The following is a 20,996-nucleotide window of genomic DNA, read 5'->3' as shown; positions in this document are numbered from 1 at the left end:
GCTCAGAGACAATGCCTCCAGATACTGCCCTGTCTCTATGATCTGCTCCATTAGAGCTTGCAGTTACCTGCACAACCATTGGACCCCTCTGACACCTCAGATGTCACCAGGTGTTTGAGTCTGAGCAGCTCACTGCTGGCCTCCATCTCCAGTCATTGCCATGGCAGCTGAGACAAGGAGCTCCCAGGCAGAAGGTGCCTGTTTGGTGCCCACCTGAACTGAGGCCAGAGGAATCCCACCTGCTGGGGGTTTGTGACAGCCACAGATGAGAGATGAATCCCCTTCCAGCCCCAGGGCTGCAAACCCAGCATGAGACACCTTGATTGACTCAACTTAGTTCCTTCCCTCTCTCAATAAAGGTGACTCCACCCTGCCTGGGTGTCCTGTCTAATGCAGAGACAGGAAAATGTTGATTCTTATACCCAACCGTTTTTTTATTAGGAGAAGTGACTCTGCTGGAAAGGAGTGTCTCTCCCCAGCTGAGGGAGGGAACATCAGCGATTCCTTCAGGCTGTTCCACAGCAGGTTCCCCTGGAGCCCCAGGGACACCCGGAGGGAGCCCAGAGGGGGCAGAGCCAGTGACACCCTGGGCTGGTCCTGAGCTGGGCCGGGCTCCTGGGATGGAGGGAGCTCCTGGCAAGCGGGCAGCGCTGCAGAGAGACAGCTGTGCCCAGGAGCAGGGCTGGGGGCACTGCCTGCGGGCACCCAGGGCAGATAAGAGGCATGAGAGAGACTAAAGGCCATCTTGAGTGGGAAGACAGAGGAGACCTCACTGGGGGAGAAATCTTCACAGCCCTTGACATGTTAAGTCTCTGGCTACACGGCAATGCTGATGAGTTGCTGCAAGTGTCTGCTGGACTTGGCACATGGCACAGCTGGTAGGACCTGTCAGGATGGCGCCCCTGGATTCTCTGGTGTGGGGGAGATCAACATGCTCCAAAACAGGGATTGCCTGGTGCTCCATCAGTGGGACAGGGCATGATGGCTCCCTCCTCCAGGGACGGCTGCAGGGTGTGAAGGCGGGTGTGCAGCCAGGGGTGCCCAGGGCTGTCCTTCCCAGCAGGGTCCCTGCACCCCAGGGGCTGTGTGCTGGGGCAGGGACTCTGCCGCCTGCCAGGGTCAGCACTCAGCTGCCCGGGGAGCTCCCCATGGCGCTGTGGGGAGAAGTGTGGGTGGAAGGAGCAGCTCCTGGGAGGAGAGAGTCCTTCTGCTGTGAAGAGGGTGTTGCATGGGTTAGGGCTGCTCACAGCTCCAGATCACCCCCAGGGCATTTCTAAGGGGATGTTTCAAGAGCAAGGTCCACGCAGGGGCTACCTGGAAAGGAAGGTGCTTCCCTTAGTCTTCAATGTCATGATGTGGGGTGTAATGGGAAAGGGAGCTGCTGACTTTTGAGAAGTGACTGGGATTCTGGAATCAATAGATGGCATCACCAGTAGGTCTGCTGGGAACCTCATAAACTGCCTTCACCTGCCCCTCAGCCTACGGGCAGCACCAGCATCCCCTTGACTTGATCATGAGTTTCCTTCCCAGCAGCCCTGGCATGACAGAGGAGAAACACTCAGGTGTCCAGCTGTGTCTGTCTGTCCTGACTCCCTTAGCAGGAGCACTTTGAATTTTCCTCTTGTCCTGCTGCCCTTGTTCTTCCCCTTGGAATCACTGGTGGGGGCTGAGGATTAAGGTGCAGCTCAGACATGGATGCTGCTTGTTCTCGTGCAGGTGGAGCCATGGAGAAAAAGCATCCATGTCCCCGCCTAACATTTGGGGCTCTGGGTACTGCAGTATACAGGGCTGGCAGTGAGCTTATCCTTCCTCCAGGACACCTCATCTTCATGACATCAGCTGTTTCCCTGGGGCGGGGGTGGGCGGTCCTCCTCAGTCACAGGCTGCCCCCCAGAAGGGCACATCTCTCCCATGGCCTCTCTGTCTTATCCAGCAGCCCATGGAGATGACACCTGGATGCCAAGGGTATGGAAATGCTGCTGAATGGAGTATGTGGGCAGCTGCCAGGAGCCCTCTGTGTCCCTGGCTGGCAGGGGAGCACGGAGATCCTCCTCATCTGCCATGAGGCTGGATGGAGGGTTTGGAGAGCTGCACTCGGAAACCATATTCCTCTGCTCTCAGCAGTGTCCAGTTTCCTCTTAGGAAATATTCGAGAGCGATTGTCCTCCAACTCAAAGAGGGGCCAGCACAAGGCAGCTGAGAGCAGGACAGGTGGACAGACTGGTCCTCGTCATCCTGCATTAAGGGACAGTCCCTTGGACTCTCTGGACCCACAAGGTTTCACTTGGAGTGCTGCTGAAATTCCTAGGATTTCTGCCCTAAAAGCTCTCCTCAGATGTGAGGAAACCAGAACAAAAAGAACAAAACCAAATCCCCACAGCTGTGCTTTGCTGTTGGGCAAACTGGGAGTGACAATGCTGGAAGGCTCTGTGACATCACGAGTGGATTTAGTCTGAGATCACTCCCTGTTCCTATTTACCTGTTTCTACAGGGCAAGAGTGACTCCTGCAGAGCCCCTGCTCCCAGGGGCACCCTCAGCCAGCACCAACCCGAGCGAACAACAGGGACCTGCTGAAGGTCTTCCTGAAGGGGGGGGGGGGGCAGGCAGGGGCAGAGGTGGGGGAAGAGTTTCCATGAGATTGAATAGACTGTTCTCAGAAAAGTCTGCTGTAACTTGTCACTGTTTTTCCTCCTTGGACAGTTCCTGATGCCCTCAGGCAGCAGATGTCCAACAGCAGCTCCATCACCCAGTTTGTCCTCCTGGCATTCGCAGACATACGGGAGCTGCAGCTCTTGACCTTCTGGCTATTACTGGCCATCTACCTGGCTGCCCTCCTGGGAAACGGCCTCATCATCACCACCATAACCTGTGACCACCACCTCCACACCCCCATGTACTTCTTCCTCCTCAACCTCTCCCTCCTTGACCTGGGCTGTATCTCCACCACTGTCCCCAACTCCATGGCCAATTCCCTGTGGGACATCAGGGTTATTTACAGGATGTGCTGCCCGGGTCTTCCTGTTTGACTTCTTGGTTGTAGCAGAATATTCTCTTCTCACTGTCACGTCCTACGACCGCTACGTTGCCATCTGCAAACCCCTGCACTACGGGACCCTCCTGGGCAGCAGAGCTTGTGTCCACATGGCAGCAGCTGCCTGGGCCACTGGGTTTCTCCATGCCGTGCTGCACACGGCCAATACATTTTCACTGCCCCTCTGCCGAGGAAATACAGTGGACCAGTTCTTCTGTGAAATCCCCCAGATCCTCAAGCTCTCCTGCTCAGATGCCTACCTCAGGGAAGTCGGGATTCTTCTGGTTAGAGTCTGTCTAGTTTTGGGGTGTTTTGTGTTCACTGTGGTGTCCTATGTGCAGATCTTCAGGGCCATGCTGAGGATCCCCTCGGAGCAGGGACGGCACAAAGCCTTTTCCACGTGCCTCCCTCACCTGGCGATGCTCTCCCTGTTTATCAGCACTGGTATCTTTGCCTACCTTAAGCCCCCCTCCATCTCTTCCCCCCGCTCTAGACCTGGCGGTGTCATTTCAGTACTCAGTGGTGCCTCCAGCAGTGAACCCCCTCATCTACAGCATGAAGAACCAGGAGCTCAAAGATGCACTGAAGAAGCTGATTCAATCAGTGGTCTTTCAGCAACGATAAGCTTCCCACATCTCTTCACAAGTGATTTACAACACACCTCGGGAACATCCTGTGATTTATTCTTTCAATCTCTGATCATCTTGTGTGTTCTGGAACATCTGCATTCACTCCAGTTCTCCAGAGGCAGGAACACAGTCTGTCTGACCCACAGGTCTTCACACATGTGTCTGAAACAATGGTGCATCTGGCCTCCATGTCACATCTCTATAATAAAAGAGGTTTTTCTCACTGCCAATGTCTGGACCTTGGGCTCTTCTTCCGAAGCTGAGATCAGGAACAGGTTAAAGAAATTGCCCCCATGAGGCCATGCTGCTGTGCTGGGGTTCTCCATGGGCCGAGGGGAGTCAGGTGTCATGGTGATGGGAGCAAGGCACCAAAGGTGCAGAAGAGAGGGACCCCATCTATGACATGTTCACGGGACACCCAGGGGAAGTTCCTCAGAACAACTGTCCCGGACTGGTTCCATACACTGGCCGTTTCTGTCTCTGGCCATACACTCCAGCTTTGAGGAGGGACCTTTGTTGCATGGTCAGTTCTGCCCTCCTCTGGGGTTCAGTGACACCCAACTCCACCACTAATAAACTCCACTTCTTAATAAAAAGGAAACTATTTTGACACTCATCACAAAGTCCTGTAGCTTTTGCCACAGCTGGACTATTAACCACACCCGTTCTCAGACAGCTCCAGGTAGATGAGGTGCTCACGGCCTTGTTTCAACAATTTGTGAAAATCTCCATCGATTGAGATCCCACCAGCTGGCCTGAGTCTTTGCTCTGGTGTTTGGCTCTGAGGGATTTCTCAAAAATTCAGCTCTCAGCCTCTCCTGGTCCATAACATGATCCATGCCCCAACCATCTTTCTGGACTCTGCAGGACTCGTTCCTACCTGTCAGGGTCTTTCTTGTCCTGGGAAGCCCATAATTAGTCACAGAAGCCCTGATGTGGTGGTCCTGTAGGTGGTCAGCCTTGGCCAGCAGCCAGATACTGACCCGGCTCTTCACTGACGCTCCCCAAATCAAAAGGATAAAGGGAGAAAAGGATAAAGGGAGATGGACTAGCTCATGGGTGAAGATAAAGAAGACAAGGAGATCTTGTCTTTATCTGAAGATAAAGACAAGGAGATCACTTACTAATTACCGTCACAGGCAAAGAAGAGCTGACCTGGGGAAGATCCATTTAATTTATTGTCGTTTAAAATACATAGAGATGGTGAGAAACTACGGCAAAAATATTAATGACCATTCCCAAAGCCCCATACTGCTTTTTCCCAGGCTCAAATTACTCCATCCCAAATCATTCTACCCTTCTCAGCCCAAGAGAAGCATGTGGGATTGGGATTGGGGAAGGATGGGTCAGGTCAGTACCTGACATTTCTACTTCTCCTTCTTCCTTACACTTTTCCCCTTCTCCATCGTGGGTTCTCTCCACAGGATCCCACGGTATTTGCAGTCAAGGCAATGTGGTGGTAACTCCTTTCTGCCGTACTTTTCTCCTTCGTACTCACAGAACCATGGAGTCATGGAAGTTGGAAGGGACGTCTGAAGGTCATCTAGTTCAACCCTCAGACCTGAGACAGGGTCAGCTAGAGCCTGTCGCTCAGAACTGTCGAGGTTGGTTAGAAATATTGACATGGATGAAGACTCCACAACCTCTCTGGGTAATCTGTTCCAGTGTTTGACCACCCTCACAGTCAAAAGGTGTTTGCTTGATTTCAGATGGAATTCCATGTGGTTTTAGCTGTGTCATCACTTGTCTTGTCACTGGGTACTACTGAGATGTCTGGTTCCCTTGTCTTCATTCCCTCCCATAAGGTATTAAAGGAGAGGGGAAAGGAAGAGGGGAGGAATCACCTCCCTCCATCTGCCAGCAATGCTCTTCCTGATGCAGCCCAGGAGGCTGTCAGCCTTTGCTCTGAGGATGCATTGATGGCTCATGCTCAGCTGATTGTCCTCTGGGACCCCAAAGTCCTTCTCTGCAGAACTGCTATCGGGTCAGCCTCCAGCGTGATGGTCACAGTGTGGCTGGATCACAGGCTGTACTTCCCATGAGACTTTCTCAGCAGCAGCAACTTGTCCTTCTTGGAGATCGGCTTCATCTCTGGCACAGTCCCCACAGTGCTGCAGAGTCTCCTGGGACAGCAAACCCCTCCCCTGCCTCGGCTGCACAGCCCAGCCCTGTTTCTCTCTGGCCTTGGGGACGGCAGCTGTGGAAAAATAACAGAAATTGAGGGAATGGGAGAATATTTTGCCCCAAAGTTCAGCTCACATCTTGAACAATGAGCTCTAATAGTAGAGCAGCTTTGAGGTGACACACAGTTGCTGTTCCCAGGAACGGAGCACACGGGAACGGAAGTGTGAATGGATAAGGCCTGCATCTGGCCGGATGGAACGGGCAATATCCCTGAGACGGGGAGTAGAGTGGTGTGGAGGTACCACGGCTTGTCCCTGTTATCAGAGATAAAGAGGAAGATAACAGCACAGCTGCTGTCGAGAAAGATGGATCGCAACTGTCTCCTGAGTAACATATGGTGGGATCATGCCCTGAAGCTGAACTTTGCTCATATAATGTCATTGTAGTATGTATGACTAGAGTCACTCAAGCTCCACCTAAAAGTAGAGAAATAGTATAAAATGGTGAAAGGGGGATGTTGGAGTGAAGAGCTCCATCGAAACGTCTGGGATCAGTCGACAGGCTGGACCTCTCTCCCCCCCCCAGTTGTGACGCCTACTGGGTGAGAGCTCTGAGTTCTGCGCCTTTACTGACTGACACCTTGCAGCTATTGAGTGTTATCACTGGTCAGTTCTGGTTTATATTGTGCTAAATCAAATCTAGTTTTCGCGGTCAGTCCCTGTCACCGGCTGTCTTCGAATCTGTATCCTGTCACGAGCATCGGTATTACAATTTGCTGTTTTAATGTAAGTTTCCGGAAACTTTAATATAAGGGAGGATGACCCATTGCGCTGCCCATGAGGTCCCTGAACAGGTCAGGCAAACACCCTCCAGCTTAGTGGGCTGCCCAGGGTGGGCAGGCGGGTCAGATACAAGGGTCTTGTCTTTCTTGGGAAATTGGTAGACTGGTCGAATTGTCCCTGACTTTTATTGAACTGACCTCTGCTGGTCGGATACTGTGTCATTCCATGACCGCAGCTTTTGCTCTCGCTGTGGGAACCTCATTCGACATTGTTTTGCAGCTGCCACCCACTCCAGCATGCCTCTGCTGGGAAGCAAAGCCTTTCCGCTCAAGGGTTCCACCTCTGGGGACCAGGTTTCCATGTGACGAGTCTGCCATTGAGGTGTTGCAGCCCAAATGGGCACCAAAGCCCACAGCCTGGAGCTCAGACGGCTGGAGCCTCATGTGCCATAACAGAGCTGTGACATCAGAGGCAGGAGAGCTGAGGTGGGGAAGGATGGTTCCCACAGCTTTTATGGTGCATGGAGAAACAACAAGGCCCTATCACTCCATTTCCTCTTCCAGGCAGGTGCTCCAGCCCCTCAGCATCTCAATGACTCTCCACTGAACTCACTCCCAGGTATACACATCTTCCTTGCTGTGATGGGTTGCCTCTGGCCAATAGCCCAGCAGTCACCCAGCCTCTCCCTCCTTCCTTTTCTCCAGTGGAGGCCCAAAAATAAACACGGTAGTGTACATGTGGTCTAACGAGCGACGGGCATGGGGAGATAATAACTTCCCTCACTCTTTTGGTGAGGCTTCTCTTTGTACTCTCCAGGACACCACTGGCTGCCTTTGCTACCAGGTTGCATGGTGGGATCATGTTTTGGCTTCTGTCCCCCAGCACCACCAGGACTTTTTTTTGTAGAGCTGCTCCCCAGGCCCTGCAACTGCAGTGTCAGTCTATTCCAGGTGCACGATCTGGTCTTTGTCCTTCTTACATCTCATGAAGTTCCTGACAGAAGCTGACAGGACGGTCCTCCTGCCTGTCAGGTTTGTCCCGAATGGTATGCCTGGGGCACAGGAATGGTCCTCCTAATTTAGCGCTATCGACAAACCTGGTGAGAGTTACCTCCTCCAGGTCATAGATACATGTGGTAAACCGTATCTAGAGGCCAGAAGAGTTCTCTGTGCTGCCCCACCATGCCCCATTATGTCCCACTGGCCTCCAGATAGGGTGTGGCCCTTCACTGCTACTCTCTTAGCATAATCCTCCAACTGGTGTCTTACCCATCTGTATCTATATTCATCCAGACTGCAATGTCCTAACTTGTACACAGGAAAATTGAGGGAGATGATGCCAAGCGTCTTGCTGAAGCTGAGCTAAATACATCCACTTCTTATCTCCTCATGCTCAACTGCAGCTTATTAGGTTGGTGAGCCATGATTTATCCTTGGAAAGTCCATGTTGACAGTTCTTCTCTGTCACCCAAGATGACTCTAACGCCACCCAAGATGACTCTAATTCATGTCACACTCTTCACGAATGTGAGCTTCCACCGCCCGTGATTCCCTGGGTGGCACTTTTGGACTCTGCCAAAGAAGGCTGCAGCAATTGCTTGTTCTCTCTCACAAGAGACCGCTGCCAAATCCATGATCTTTCAGAAGGGTTATTCGAAAGAAATATCGATTTTCCCTTGTAAGTTCACTGCCACTACTCTGCTTGTTATACTACATAATTTATTTTTCTAATCTATCATATACATGAGCTTGTCCTGAATACAATGACAATTTCTCAAGTCATCTTTTCAGCAGACTGTCTGGGCAAAGGCCCTTTCCATTTTTCTCCAATTTTTCCTTCCCTTATTCTTTGTTCATTCAGATGCCTCTCACCAATGCTGCTGCTTTGAGCTTCGGGGAGTAAAAGCTTGATTGTCTTTCAGTAGCCTAATTGTGTCCTTAGCAACTCTTCAATTATGTTTCTATCTAATCTCTTCGTATCTACCTGTCTGAAATGTTTCTCCTAACAGTATACCTTGTAGAAAGGCAAACTCATGAGAGACAGTTTGTACTTAGCATATGGAGGAGGAGCGTGTCTTATTGTTTATGAATCTTCATCATGCCTTACTGTTCTTTATTTGCAAACAGGACAAATCCTTCTGTGGCTGCGTGCAGGCAGTTCCCTGAGGGAAACAGGTGGGAGATGGTGCAAAGGAGCTGTAACATCAACCTGCAGACTGCAGTGGAGAAGTCTGATGTAAGAAAAAGTAATGCAAGTCCCAGGAGGACAGGGAGAGTAATGGTGGGCTTGGGAGGTGAGGAGCAAGGTGGTCCATACAGCGTCAGACCTCAAGGAACTGCTTCTCCTACCGGTCCCGATCTCCCGAGGAGATGCTCAGGATCATTATCACTTGGAGAATGCTGCTATAACCTCTTCTCCAAACTAAAAAGGAATGTGTCACGTTAAGCGGTCGAAACGACCAGTCTGCAACTTTGGAGAGAACACCAGTTTCGGTAGTACCTATAACCCGATGTCCTTATAATAATAAGGGCAAGAAATCTCCAGGACTTTTGAATATAAATATATATTTTATTCGTGACAGAATATAGACTCGTAGAGAGCTGGTGATAGTGACTGACTACAAAAACAGCTTTAATTAAAATACCGCAGGGATAATATAAAACTATTACTGATCAGTGAGAATAATAAATAGCTGCAAGGTGTTAGTAACTAAGTGCACACAACACAGAGCTCTGACCCAACAGGCGTCCTATGGGGGGGAGAAGAGAGGTTCAGCCCATCGGCTGATCCCAGACGTTTCGATGGAGGGGCTTCTCCCTAGCATCCCCTTTGTCTTTTGCCATTTTCTACCTTTTCTTTACTTTCAGGTGGAGCTTGAGTGAGTCTAGTCATACATACCTAAAAAAATCCTAATAAAATTAGGATTGGTGTAAACTTTTCTCGCTTCGATTTAAAGGTATAAGCAAGAAGAAATTCAGGGCGCCTGCTCAGTGAGGGGTGGTCGCAGCCCGGAGGTGGGTAGCTTTTGAGGCGGAGGTGTGTTTTGGTTTTATAATGACATTATAATGAGCAAAGTTCAACTAAAAGACAAGATTTCCTGGGGCGACAGTTGGGATCCATCTTCCTTGATGGCAATTAGACGGTCATCTTCACCAGATGCTCTTTGCCCCTAACAACAGGGATGAGCCATGGTACCTCTGTACCACTCTAATCCCCACTTCAGAGACATTGCTCACTTCATCTGACCAGCAGGCTGTGTCCATCCTGGGAGCAGCAACTGTGTCTCATCTCAAAGCTGCTGTAATATTGCAGCCTTTGAGCTGAACTTTGCAAAGCCGTATTTCTCCATTTTCCCCAATTTTGGTTATTTTCCCACATAATCCACCCCGTGACTATAGTCACTCAAGCCTCACAATATCTAAGTAATTTTGGGGTTGTCCTTTTCATGTGGGACATCAGCTGTGTTATGTGCATTAGATATGGACTGCAGATGGGTTAAGCTTTTCATTGCTGTCCAGATTCTCACATACACCACTGCCAACAAAACAGAACAGCATAGTTAGGATTAAAAGAACAGCAACAGGGTGTAGCGTTCTGTTGAGAACTTCTGTGGCAGTGGGTGATCATCCAAAAAGGATATCCACCATCTCTTCTCACCCATTCTAGGACACGGTGTATGTAATTTTTGTCGTGACGTATGGTAATCAGAGTTCTTTTACCATTGTCCTGAACTTGTTTCAGCAGTTCCTTTAAATCCTGATGTCGTAGCAGCTTCATTCCATTAGGCACTGGTGATGGTTCTCGAATCAGGGTAAGATTTGATTGCAGCAGTTGGGAAGATACGACTGGTGCTAAATAGGTAAAGTCACATCCTACAATCTCAACAAAATCGCACACACAAAGCTTAGAGCGATCATTCGTTTTCCCAGTAACATTATTGACTAACATGGAGCCACAGGAAGTTCTCATGCAAACACATCCATTGCCTGTATATACAAGTAGTGGGTCAGCGTTGTGAGGACGAATTTCAAAATGTCAGACATTCTGTTCAGTGTCAAGACAGATGTCTTGGGCCTGCATGGTGTTACCTTCGCAAATGAATCCTTGTTGTTCTCGCACAGTGCATGAATTGACATCGATTTTTTGCCATTTATCTCCATTTTTCCAGGCCCATGCTCTATGCTGTAGAGGATAGAGTTCCGTTGTGATTCGAGCCTCATGCAACGAAAGGGTGTATTGTGAATACTGAAGCATACTGAAGTACATAGCTAGCACAAAAGCTGTGGCTGTGCTGGTGGTAGAATCATAGGTAATATTTACTAAATACCACCAGAATTGGAATTTCATTTTGAAATCAATTGCATTGTCCCAGATGACTTTCCTAATTTCAGTGAGTAAGGTGCCTTCTTCACCTGCCCTTATGAGTAAGGTGGTTATTGATTGCATCCGTAATTGAACTTGGATACAGCTGAGAGCCAAGGAAACATTACTTTGGGCTGTGCCAATTGCATCCATGATCAATTTGTGATCCTTTTCATTCATTTCTTGCCAATTTGGTAAGATATCTGTTGAAAGCCATTTGTTAGTTCCCAAAGCCAATAGGGAAAATGGTAAAGGATGCTCCAATTTATTCGAGTCACTGATTGTGGTGACTAGTTTGTTCATCAATACTTCAGAATCTGTGATATTTAGAATTCCTAATCCTGTTTTCAGGATACCAGTTAGGTCCCTTTTTGTTAATACAATAGGACCTTGGGATCCAGTCCCATAACTATGTACAGGTTCAGCAAGAGATTAAACAACACTTGTTGCTGACCTGTGTTTCTGAAATAACCATCTCATCTTTGTTACCCAAGGGTGATCAGGATATCTGATTTTAAATGTTACAAGATTTGGTGACTTCATTGTTAACTGTGCTGAGGTCTAATGTGTCGCTGCTGCTATGCCATTTGCAGCATCACGTTATGGTGGAGTCACGTTTAGCACAGTTCCATTCTTCGGTGGAACAGGATTTAATTGCGCTGTTTGAATTAAATTTTGACCGTTCTATCTTTAATAGATTGCTAGAAATCATATTTTGGCTTTTGTCCCATTTCCACTGAGTGGTATACTTCAGTGTTATGCATCATTACAGTGGCTAAATTTGGAGGGTTGTTGCTGGGGTATTGCCCCCATGCTGCTTGTATATTAAATGAAAGCTTGAGACCACGGTAGAGTGAAATTTAGAATAGTATCTAAAACTAATATTAATATGCCCTGTATACAGTCAATCTTTGTGTAGGTGTATCCACTTGTCCACATGCAGTTCATTCAAAGTACCTGTAAAAGAAAAAGAAAAACACGCGCTCGGTTGCTAACACGACTGGCAAATGTAAGTTAAAACGAGGGTATTATCCACCGAGTACTGATTCGGTGTATTTTTGGCTTTCTGAGCAAGGCCAGCAGGTTGTGATGCGCCTTTGTGGCTACCCGCTTCACATCTCGCACCAGGGACAACAGGTCTTTGTGGCAATGGGAACCATGTTCACTGAACCCCCATTCTACACAGATAGGGTCCATCAGGTGGATGAGACCGAGTTGTTGAAATAATCTCAGTCCTTTTATCAGGATCTCTAAGGCATCTCCATGCTGGTTGGTCCAGTCCCATGATCTGCCTTTTTTGAGCAAATCATACAAGGGACGAGCAACAATGGAAAAACTGGGGATGCGTTTACGCCAGTAACTTAAAGTTCCCAGGGTTTGCTGCAGCTCTTCTTGGTTGGAAAGATTTTGTCCATGGTCTATTTTTTCCAGAGTGTCCGGAGGGACAGAAGTAGCTCCTTTAAACCACCAGACTCCTAGAAATTTAGCTTCTTGAATTCGAGTCACTAATTCTGCGATGTTTGGTACGGCTGCCGTTAGAGGCGCAGTGTTGGCATTTAACTGCCTGTAATCGACGGTGAGTCTCCACTGTCCATTTGGCTTTTTTAACTGGCCAGACAGGAGAATTGTAGGGGGAGTGAGTGTGAGTAACAACAGCTCGCTCCTCTTTCACCATCCCGTCAGTTCCGGCCTGTGCTGCAGCTGGCGGAGGATGTTGGTTTGTATTTGTGACTCAGTGTCGTGGTTTTTGGACTGAGGGTCGAGACAAGAACCGAGAGGGAGCACCCACCAACCATGGTCCTGGGCAAAACATGACTCAGGCTTTCTTCATAAAACAAAACAATTTATTAACAGTTACTGAACAAGAGACACAAGGAACGAAACCGGTTACTTGAGAGGAGAAAGAGAAAACAAGGCCAGATCTTAAAACAACACCTCCCCACCCCGTTTCCTTTCGTTCCTGGCTCTGCATTCCCCCCAGCGGTGCAGGGGGACAGGGAATGGGGGGTGCAGGTCAGTTCATCCATGTTGTTACTGCCGCTCCTTTCTTAAAGGAGGAGGAGTCTTTACACCATTTTCCCCTTGCTTCGGTGGATCCCCTACTCATGAAGAAAAAAGTCCCCAAACTTTTCCAACATGAGCCCTGCCCGCAGGATTGCCATCCTTCCCCATGGATTGTACCAGTTCGGGCTTTACCAGTCTCGGCCTCTTAGGGAGCTGCTGCCACTCGCGTCGGCGTGGGTCGTCCCACGGACTCCAGATGCCTCCACGACCTCGTCGTGCATTTCCATGCCCCATTATTAACAGTACCTGGTCGCGCATCCCCTGCTCCACGACCTCTCCTGGGCTCAGGCATCTCCTCCCCAACGTGGGTTTCTCCACAGGCCACGAGTGGGTCGCTGCTCCGCCGAGTGCACCCTGGCTGCAGGGGGGCCGCCTGCCATCTTCACACCGATTGCAAGGGAAACCTCAGCTCCAGTGCACCTCCTCCTGCTCCATCCTTAACTGACCTGGTCGTTGTGGTTGTTTTCTCTTAGCTCTTAATCCTCTCTGGGGGAGCTCGGCCCGGCGGGCACCCCGGGAGCGGGGCGCTTCCCGAGCCCCCCATGCGGCTCCCCCGGCGCCATCTTGAGCACATGGCGCCGGCCCGGGCTGAGCGGCCGCCCGGCTGGGAGCCGGGAGCGAGGGCAGCGCCCACCTGCTCTCTCCTCGCCCCTGGGCAAAAAGCCCTTTCCCACCCCTTTGTCCCAACTTAAATAGGGCCATTCGCAGAGGCGCCGATTTGGTGCAACCCCCCGGGGGGGATGGGCTCAGAGCTGGTGGCACAGGGAGCAAATCCCCTCCCCTGCCACCAGAACACCCCCCCCATCAAACTATCACACTCGGGATGGGGGCAGGGAAGAGATACTCGTAACAGTTTCAGTTTTACAAAATCAGAATCGACCCACAGCCGAAATTCATCACCCCGCCCTGCAAAATGCTTTAAGGAACTTTCAGCCATTTCCATGACCTGCCATACAGCAAATCAAAGCTTCCTACGCCAGTGCAGGCAGCACCGACCGGCACTCCAGCACGGGTTAGTTTTTATCTCCTGGAAGCCACAGAGCTGGTTTTGCTGGTGGTTGTTCTCCTTTAGTCTCAACAACCTTCACTTTGTGGCGACTGGGTTTTATGTTTAGATCCTCAGCAGCTTTTTCAGTTACTACTGGTGTTTTTAAACTACCAGGGAGACCACGAATTAGAGGTGTTAATTGTGCTCCATCGATGGGAGCCAACACTGAGGATTTTCTTGCCGGGTCTCTCTCACACATTGCTCGTTGCATGCCACCTTTGGCACTGAGGAAGCCAAATCAGAGAGCCCCACTGTGGTAATTCTCAGCAGATTGTCGTTTTTCTGAGGATCTGTACCATCTGCCCAGCATGCCACTCGTGTAGTTAAAGAATAATAATGGTTTCCAGGTATAGTAGTTAAAAACACATCAGGACCCCAAAAACCTTCTGCCTCCTCCTCACTTAGTAAAATCTGATCTCCCCCTGTAAGGGAGACTCGCCACACGTATTCCGTTTCTGACTCCTCGGGGTGATGTCTGGAGTATTTTTGTTTTAATTTTGCCAATTCAGTGGGAGACCAGGGGACAGTTGGCAGAGTGGTGTGAATTTCTTCACTGTTATCAACAGCAGTTTCGGTCTTAATAACGGTCTTAAAGGAAGTGGCTGAGAGTTGGCATCAGGGGTCCCCATGATTTCCACGTCCCAAGTCTCAGCATCCGTGTGCTGAACTGACTTACGGACTTGTTCGACCAAAACAGAGGATTGTTTTTCATAGAATCACAGACTGGTTTGGGTTGGAAGGGACCATTAAAGATCATCTAGTTCCAACCCCCCCCTGCCATGGGCAGGGAAATCCTCCACTACACCAGGTTTCCCAAAGCCTCATCCAACCTGGCCTTGAACACCTCCAGGGATGGGGCAGCCACAACTTCTCTGGGCAACCTGTTCCAGTACCTCACCACCCTCAATGTAAAAAATTTCTTTCTTATATCTAACCTAAATCTCCCCTCTTTCAGTTTAAAGCCATTGCCCCTTGTCCTATCACTACACACCCTTGTAAAAAGTCCCTCTCCAGCTTTCCTGTAGGCCCCCTTTAGGCACTGGAAAGCTGCTATAAGATCACCCCGGAGCCTTCTCTTCTCCAGGCTGAACAGCCCCAACTCTCTCAGCCTGTCTCCATAGCAGAGGTGCTCCAGCCCTCGGATCATCTTCTTGGCCCTCCTCTGGACTCGTTCCAGTAGCTCCATGTCCTTCTTGTGTTGGGGACTCCAGAGCTGAACACAGTATTCCAGCTGGGGTCTCACGAGAGCAGAGCAGAGGGGCAGAATCACTTCCCTCGACCTGCTGGCCACGCTCCTTTTGATACAGCCCAGGACACGGTTGGCTTTCTGGGCTGCCAGCGCACGGTGCCGGCTCGTGGTGAGCTTCTCATCCCCCAGCACTCCCAAGTCCTTTTCCTCAGGGCTGCTCTCAATCCATTCTTTACCCAGCCTGTACTTGTGCTTGGGATTGCCCCGACCCACGTGCAGGACCTTGCACTTGGCCTTGTTGAACTTCATGAGGTTCTCACATACCCACCTCTCCAGCCTGTCCAGGTCCCTCTGGATGGCATCCCTTCCCTCCAGCGTGTCCACTACACCACACAGCTTGGTGTCATCTGCAAACTTGCTGAGGGTGCACTCGATCCCACTGTCCATGTCACCAACAAAGATGTTAAATAGCACTGGTCCCAGTACCGACCCCTGAGGAACACCACTCGTCACTGGCCTCCACTTGGACATTGAACCGTTGACCACAACTCTTTGAGTGCGACCATCCAGCCAATTCCTTATCCACCGAGTGGTCCATCCATCAAAACCACGTCTCTCCAGTTTAGAGATAAGGATGTCGTGTGGGACAGTATCAAATGCTTTGGATAAGTCCAGGTAGACAATGTCAGTTGCTCTTCCCCTATCCATCAATGCCTGTGAACCTCATCATAGAAGGCCATCAAATTAGTCAGGCAGGATTTGCCCTTAGTGAAGCCATGTTGACTGTCACCAATCACCTCCTTATTTTCCATGTGCCTTAACATAGTCGCCATGAGGATCTGCTCCATGATCTTGCCAGGCACAGAGGTGAGACTGACTGGCCTGTAGTTCCCTGGGTCTTCTTTTTTCCCCTTTTTAAAGATGGAGGCTATGTTTCTCCTTTTCCAGTCATTGGGAACTTCACCAGATTGCCACGACCTCCGAAATATGATGGATAGTGGCTTAGCAACTTCATCTGCCAGTTCCCTCAGGACCCACGGATGCACCTCATCCGATCCCATGGACTTGTCCACCTTCAGGTTTTTTAGATGGTCTCGAACCTGATCTTCTCCTACAGTGGGCGGTTCTTCATTCTCCCAGTCCCTGCCTTTGCCTTCCGTGACTTGGGCCGTGCCGCTAGACCTCTTGCCAGTGAAGACTGTGGCAAAGAAGTCATTGAGAACCTCAGCCTTCTCCTTATCCTGGGTGGCCAGGTCCCTCGTTTCCTTCTGGAGAGGGCCTACATTTTCCCTAGATCTCTTTTTATCACTGACATATCTATAGAAGCCTTTCTTGTTGCCCTTGATGTCCCTGGCCAGATTTAACTCTACCAGGGCTTTGGCTTTCCTAACCTGATCTCTGGTTACTCGGACAATTTCTCTCTATTCTTCCCAGGCTACCTGTTCTTTCTTCCACCCCCTATAGGCCTTCTTTTTGTGCCCGAGTTGGTCCAGGAGCTCCTTGTTCATCCATGCAGGCCTCCTGGTGTTCCTACCTGACTTTCTCTTTGTTGGGATGCACTGCTCCTGAGCTTGGAGGAGGTGATCCTTGAATATTAACCACTTCTTGGGCCCCTCTTCCCTCCAGGGCCTCCGTCCCATTGTACTCTAGCGAGGAGATCCCTGAAGAGGCCAAAGTCTGCTCTCCTGAAATCCAGGGCAGTGAGCCTGCTATGCACCCTCCTTGCTTCTCTAAGTATCTTGAATTCCACCATTTCATGATCGCTGCAGCCAAGGCTGTCCTTGAGTGTCACGTTCCCCACCAGCCCTTCATTGTTAGTGAGAACAAGGTCCAGCATAGCACCTCTCCTCGTTGGTTCCTCTACCACCTGGATAAGGAAGTTATCATCCATGCATTCCAGGAACCTCCTGGATTGTCTGTGCCTTGCTGTGTTGTCCTTCCAACAGATATCAGGGTGGTTGAAGTCCCCCATGAGGACCAGGGCTCATGAACAATGAGGCAGCTCCTATCTGTCTGTAGAGGGCCTCATCCACCCAGTCCTCCTGGTCAGGTGGTCTGTAGCAGACCCCTACTACTATGTCCCCTGTCCCTGCTCTCCCTTTAATCCTAATCCATAAGATCTCAGTTGGCTCCTCATCCATCCCCAGGTGCAGTTCCATGCACTCCAGCTGGTCTTTGACATAGAGGGCAACTCCTCCTCCTCTTCTCCCCTGCCTGTCCTTCCTAAAGAGCCTGTACCCTTCTATTCTGACACTCCAGTCACAGGAGTCATCCCACCACGTCTCCGTGATGCCAATAAGATCATATCCCATCATATCCTGTATATGATATATCCCATATCATATCTTATCCCATATTTTCCAGCAACTCTCTCTCTGCACTGTGCTGCAGCAAGCAGAGTTTTAAGGTAGTCCACTTCTGGTTTAAGATGATTATTTTCAGTTTTAAGATGACCTTTTTCAGTCACAAGTTTATCGACCTGGTTTCCCAGTTTTCCCTCTTTTTTTGAGAGGTCTCCCTCTCAAAAGCTAATGATGATTTCAATGTCTCCATTTCTGATTTTACAGCAGTATGTTCTACATCTGCAATTTGCTTGGAGAGGGCAGAAAAATTTTTAGCTTCTTGCTGTACACAAGACAAACAGGCTCCAAGCACTGCCCAAACACCCGTACCCTCTTTAAATCGCTGCTCAGCCTGACATTTTTCAACGCGTTCTACCACTTTCTTTTTACCCTTCCAATAAGGAAGGATTTTTCCAATACTTTTGAGCCCACTCCTTCCCAGCTGGGGAAGGGGCACATTTATGTTTTTGTAGCAGTTTATTCATGACTATCCTGCCGACTACACCAAGTTTGCTCTCACGTTTTGAGGTCAAAAGATCAGTCTATCAGTGTCCCAAGTCAGGCAAGACCCTTGGGTCCGACTCCCCCATGCCTTCGGATGGTTGGTTGTCTGGCTTATCGTGGGACCCAGCACTAATAGACGAACAGAAGGTAATTTGGCCAGGATACCAGTTTCCCAAGTCAGGCGAGACCCTTGGGTCCGATTCCTCCACCCTTCCCTTGGCAGCCCAGTGAATCGGAGGGAGGTTCGCCCACTTATTAGGGACTGACACTAGTAACACTATGGGCCAAATTCCTTATAATAATTCAAAAGTTTCCGGAAACAGATATGTATATTTAATTCATGACAGAATATAGATTCGTAGATAGGGGGTGACAGTGACTGACTGCAAGAACAACTTCAATTAAAATACTGCAGTGATAATATAAGACTATTGATAATACCAAATAGCTGCAAGATGTTAGTAACTAAGTGCACATAACACAGAGCTCTGACCCAACAGGCGTCCCTATGGGGGGGAGAAGAGAGGTTCAGCCCATCGGCTGATCCCAGACGTTTCAATGGGGGGGCTTCTCCCTGATATCCCCTTTGTCTTTTGCCATTTTCTACCTTTTCATTTCTTTTAGGTGGAGCTCGAGTGACTCTAGTCATACGTCACTTTATTAGGATTGGTGTAAATTTCTCTTGTGAGGGGTGGTCGCAGCTCGGAGGCGGGTGGAGGTGTGATTTGGGAGCTAAAGGACACGATTTCACCATCACTGCTGAGGCAGCTGTTGTGATTCACCTTTATCTTCACCAGACGCCCCTTATCCCAGATAACAGGGATGAGCCGTGACACCTCCGTACCGCTCTACTCCCCATTTCAAGGATATTGAGGCCTTGTTTGTTCCTGGGAGCAGCAGCTGTGTCTCATCTCAGAGCTGCTCTGATATTACAGCTTGTGTTGAGATGCAACTGAATTTTGGGGGACAATGTTCTACCATTCCCCTCCAATTTCCGTTATTTTCCCTCATCTTAGAAACAATATCGACTACAACCAAGTATTAAAATTCAAAGTCCCATTCAAGGGCCATTTTGCTCCATCCTCTACTTATACAAAGGCCACCACCGATTGCAGGACTTTATCGAAGTCTTTCTATCCACACTTCCACCTGGGGGCCCTCCTGTATATTTCAATGGGCCAAGATGCAGCCTAAAAGGCTCTTTCTCAATATTCCCCCGCTTTGTCGACCTCCCGTACTGATCGTTCCACTGGAACTCAGTCTCTAACTGAAGAATACAGCCTGATCAAATCGGCAGCAATAATACCTTATCCGAGGCAAGACGTGCAGGGGGGTGTTTGCCCCACAACGAATGAAGTAAAACTCAAGACACTGGTCAAGACGGAATTCCTGTCTCCCGTTAAAAGAAATTATGTACTTATGACACCTTAAACACTCCACATGGGCAATCAAACAGCACCAATGGCACAGTGCACAAACACTAACCCTCGCTCTTTGCTGACATACCTCGCGTGTCTCACACTCCCTGGTTCTGGTGCTGTTCCCATAGACTCAGTTACAAGATGTCACGGTTTGATGTGGGGGGTTCTGGTGGCGGGAGAGGGGATTTGCTCCCTGTGACTTCCCTGGTTTTGGAACCCGGTCAGACCCGGTTCTCGCCACCAGATCGGACCACCATCCCCCTCGGGGTTGAGGCAATCGGTGTCTCTGCGAATTGCCCTATTTAAGTTGGGACAAAGGAACCGGAAAAGCTGCTTTGCCCAGGAGTGAGGAGAGAAGGGAGGAGGGCACTGCCCCCGCTTGCTGGTTCCCAGCCGGGCAGCTGCCTGCGCCGGGCAAGTGCTACCCGCTGAGAATGGAGGCGGCGTAGCCACCTGGGGAACTTGGGGAGCGTCCCCCTCCCGGTGTGCCCACTGGGCCAAGTTCACCCAGAGAGGACTAAGATCTGAGAGAAGCGGCCCCACCGACACTGGGTCAGTGAAGATGGAGGGGGAGGAGGTGTGCTGGAGATGAGTTTTGCCCTGCAACAGGTGGCGAGATGGCAGGCAGCCCCCTGCAGCCATGATGGCCTTGGTGGAGCAGAGACCTACTCGCCGGCCGTGGAGAAGCCACATTGGAGAAGAGATGTCAGAGCCTGAGGACGGTCGTGAAGCATGGGCACGAGGAGGTAGAGAGGCATCTAGAGTCCGTGGGACAACCCATGCCAGAGTGAGTGGCAACAGCTCCCTAAGAATCCGAGACTGTGGTAAAGTCCACAATGGAGCAATCCGATGGGGAAGGATTGCGTTCTGCGAGTAGGACGCTGGAGAAGTTTGTGGCTTTTTCCTTGTGAGTAGGGGATCCAGTGGAGCCAGGGAAAAAGGGTGTAAGGACTCCTCCTCCTTTAAGAAAGGAGCAGCAGTAACAACATGGGACGAACTGACCTGTAGCCCCCCATTCCCTGCCCCCTGCGCTGCTGGGGGGAAGGTAGAGCTGGGAAGAAAGGGAAAGGGGGGTGGAGAGGTGTTGATTTTAAGACCTGGCCTTGTTTTCTTTTTATCCCTTTAAGTAACTGGTTTCGCTTGTCTTTATTCTTTTAACTGACTAATTTGGTGGCCTTCTATGATGAGGTTACAGCATTGATGGATAGGGGAAGAGCAACTGACATTGTCTACCTGGACTTATCCAAAGCATTTGATACTGTCCCACACGACATCCCTATCTCTAAACTGGTTGGTGGGTTTTCCCTCTCTTCTTGTCTCGACCCTCAGTCCTTTTATTATAGTTTTCTGCACTTCACTGGGGAAGGAGTGAGAGAGCGGCTGTGTGGAGTTCAGTTGCCCGATCGGCCTAAACCACGACACGAGATGACACATTTCATCAACCGCTTCGCCCGTCTCCGGCCGTTCTCCTCGCAGCGAACACGGAACCGCAGGTCGGG

The 20,996-nt window shown here is 49.9% G+C and overlaps 1 pseudogene; it reads left to right on the top strand.

Moving 5' to 3' along the window:
• The first annotated feature begins 2,724 nt into the window (after nt 1-2,724).
• On the top strand, nt 2,725-3,656 carry LOC147526005 (olfactory receptor 14C36-like; annotated as a pseudogene).
• Nucleotides 3,657-20,996: the final 17,340 nt, after the last annotated feature.

This window comes from Tauraco erythrolophus, unplaced genomic scaffold (genome assembly GCF_009769465.1).
Source record: "Tauraco erythrolophus isolate bTauEry1 unplaced genomic scaffold, bTauEry1.pri scaffold_40_arrow_ctg1, whole genome shotgun sequence".
Lineage (NCBI taxonomy): Eukaryota > Metazoa > Chordata > Aves > Musophagiformes > Musophagidae > Tauraco > Tauraco erythrolophus.
This window is presented reverse-complemented; position numbering and strand designations above follow the sequence as displayed.